Raw genomic sequence first — 3,621 nt, forward strand, 5'->3', positions numbered from 1 at the left:
AAACTCCACCACTGGTGTCTTGTCTAAACTGTTAATGTGGGAGGTGTTTTGGTACAGTGGAATAATTGAAAGTATCTTATTACATTGGAAATCTGACATATCCTGCGGGTTGGTACCGAATCATACAGAACTGGTCTCAACATTTTAAACTTTCCTGCTGGAGTTCTAACTTGTACTATTTTAAAAGTTGAGCAAATTAGGAGTGTGCCGTGTCAGGCTAGACAAGTACCCAGTATCAAGTATAATTTATTTTAGTATCTAGCCTCAAGCATCAAATATTTATATTTCCTCTACTGGTTATGCATGAGGAATAATCTAACTTCCTGTCTAAACCAGCCAATCTCCCAACTGCCTTTCCTCCTCAAAAGCCACTAAGTCAACCATCCTAATTAAGTCAACTTTTAGTCATTACTGTCACATCAAAACCACCACCACACAGGTCAACTATCACCTTACATCTTGCTCAGTGCATTCTTCCACTGAACATAAAAAAGAAACACAGGTGGCCCACTTGGTACTGCTTAGTGAAAATTGCAAAATCAACTTCAATACATCAGCACTGATGTTTTTTTAATTCACTCACAGGACAGGGACATCGCTGGCTGGGTCGACATTTTATTGCCCATGCCTAGGTGCCTTTGAGAAGGTAGTGATGAGCTGCCTTCTTTAACCATTCAGGTCATATGCTATGGGTTGATCCAGAATGCCCTTAGGGAGGAAATTCCAGGATTTTGACTCAAAGTCAGTGAGGAAATGGTGATATATTTTCAAGTCTGGATGCTGAGTGGTTTGGAGGGGAAGTGTTCCCATATATTTGTTACCCTGGTCCTTCTAAATGGAACTGGTCGTAGGTTTGGAAACTGCTGTCTAAGCATCTTTGGCGAATTTCTGCAATGCATCTTGTAGATAGTATACACTACTGTGACTCAACATTGGTGGTGGAGGGAGTGGGTGCTTGTGCATCTGGTGCCAATCGAGTGAGTTTCTTTGTCCAGGATGGTTTCAAGCTTCTTGAGTGTTTTTGGAGCTGCACCTATCCAAGCAAGTGGAAAGTATTTCCAACACACTCTTGATTTATGCCTTGTTGATGTTAGACGGGCTTTAGGAAATCAGGAAGTGAGTTACTCACCACAATATTCTTAGTCTCTGTCCTATCTTTGTAGCCAGATTGTTTGTGTGACAAGCCCAGTTGATGGTCAATAGTAACTCCAAGGATGTTTGACAGCAGGTGGATTCAGTAATGATAACAATTGAATGTCAAGGGGTGGTAGTTAGATTGTCTGGTTTTTGGTGATGATCATAGCCTGGCATTGGCATTTAACAAAAGTTACTTGTTAGCCCAAACTTTGATATTGACCAGATCTTGTTGCATTTGAAGATGGACTGCTTCAATATTGTAGGAGTCGCTAATGGTACTGAATGTTGTGCACCATCCCCACTTCAGACCTTATGATGGAGGGAAGTTCATTGATGAAACAGCTGAAGATGGTTAATACCGTGAGGAGTTCCTGCAGAGATGTCCTGGAGCTTAGATGGCTGACCCTCCAACAACCACAACCATCTTCCTGTCAGGTACAAGTCTAACTGGCAGGATTTGCACTGATACCTACGGATTCCAGTTTTGCTATGGCTCCTTTATGCCACACTTAAACGCTGCCTTGAGAGCAGATGATTGCTGAGCAAGTATTGCTTAAGAGCACTTTTGATGACACCTTCCAACACTTTATTGATGATAGAGTATTGACCGACTGGCAACTGACAGGTTGGAGTTGTTTTTTTTATGCACAGGACATTCCTGGGCAATTTCCACATTGTCAGGTAGATGCCAGTGTTGTAACTGTTCTGGAACAACTTGGCTAGGGGATCAGCAAGTTCTGGAGCACAAGTCTTCAGTACTACTGCTGGAATGATGTCAGGGCCCATAGTCTTTACAGTATGTAGCACCTTAAACGGTTTCTTGATGTTACATGGAGTGAATCAAATTGGCTAAAGACTGGTAGCTGTAATGCTGGGGACCACTCGAGGAGGCAAGATGGATCATTTGGCAGTTGTGACTGAAGATTGCTGCAACCTTCCCTTTTGCACTGATGTGCTGTGCTCTTCCATTATTGAGGATGGAGATATTGGTGAAGCCTCCTCCAATGAGTTGTTTAATTGTCCACCATAATTCAGAATCAATTACAGCAGGACTGTAGAGCAGAAAACAGATCCATTGGTTATGGACTCACTTAGCTTTACGACTTGCCGCTTATGTGGGTTGGCATGCAGGTAATCCTGTTTGATAGCTTCACCAGGTTAACACCACATTCAGGTGTTCTGGCACACTTCCTACAATCTCCATTAACCAGGGTTGATCCCTTGTCTTGATAGTCATGGTCGATTGGGAGCCTGAGCTATGCCATGAAGTTACAGATTGCACCAGAGTATAATTCTGCTCCTATTGATGGCACACAGTGCCTCATGGAAGCCATCTTGAGCTGCTAAATTTGTTTGAAGATGTTGTGTGGCACTCACTTAGTAGTGATAGTGCCACACAACATAATGCAGAAAATCCTCAATGTAAAGGCAGAACCATGGCTCCACAAGGAATGCACAGTTGTCACTTTTACCGATATCATCACAAACAGATGTATCTGCAAGCAGCAGTTTAGTAAACTAGGTCTTTGAAACAGCTCTCCCAATTTTGACACTAGCCCCCAGATGTTAGTAAGAACTTTCAGGGTTCTCTTCTGGTGCCTAGGTTGATGCTGGGCAGGTCCATTCAGTTTCATTTCTTTATTGAGACTTCATAGTGATTGATACAATTAAGTGGCTTGCTAGGCCATTTCAGAAGGCAGATGAGAGTCAACCACATTGCAGCGGGTCTGGAGTCACACGTAGTCAAGATTAGAGTGGTGCTGGAAAAGCACAAGAGGTCAGGCTGTAACAGAGGAGCAGGAAAATTGACATTTCAGGCAAAAGCGCTTCATCAGGAATTAGGGGTTCCTGACTAAAGGATTTTGCCTGAAATGTTGATTTTCCTGCTCCTCTGTTGCAGCCTGACCTGCTGTGCTTTTCCAGCACCACTCTAAAGTGGACCCTGATCTCCAGCAGCTACAGTCCTCATTTTCACCTGGAGTCACATGTAGGCCAGACCAGGTGAGGATGGCAGATTTCCTTCCTTGAAGGACATTAGTGAGCCAGATGGGTTTTCAGACAGTTGACAAATGATCTAACAGTCTTTAGTAAACTGAATTTAATAAAAATCTGGAATTAACAAATTCTACCATCTGCCACAATGGGATTCAAATCGGGAGTCCCCAGAACATTAGCTAGGTTTCTGAAATAGTCTAGCTGTTAATACCACTAGGCCATTGCTTCCCCAATTTGCCGAATTGTTGCCATGCAACTCTCTGGTATCCACATTAATAATAATGTATAAAATGTTTTTCTGAATATATTAACATGGGAAAACCATTTAATATGCTTAGCTTTTCCCCCCTCATGATTTCATATTTGGCACAGGAATCAAGTTTGTCAAGTATGCATTCAGCATTGCTATTGCCTCCAACATTCAAACTGGGCACATTCAACAGCAACTTACTTTACTTTCAATTAACAAAGCAGAGATAAGCAAACTCA

The sequence above is a fragment of the Chiloscyllium plagiosum genome, chromosome 1 (genome assembly GCF_004010195.1).
Source record: "Chiloscyllium plagiosum isolate BGI_BamShark_2017 chromosome 1, ASM401019v2, whole genome shotgun sequence".
Taxonomy (NCBI): domain Eukaryota; kingdom Metazoa; phylum Chordata; class Chondrichthyes; order Orectolobiformes; family Hemiscylliidae; genus Chiloscyllium; species Chiloscyllium plagiosum.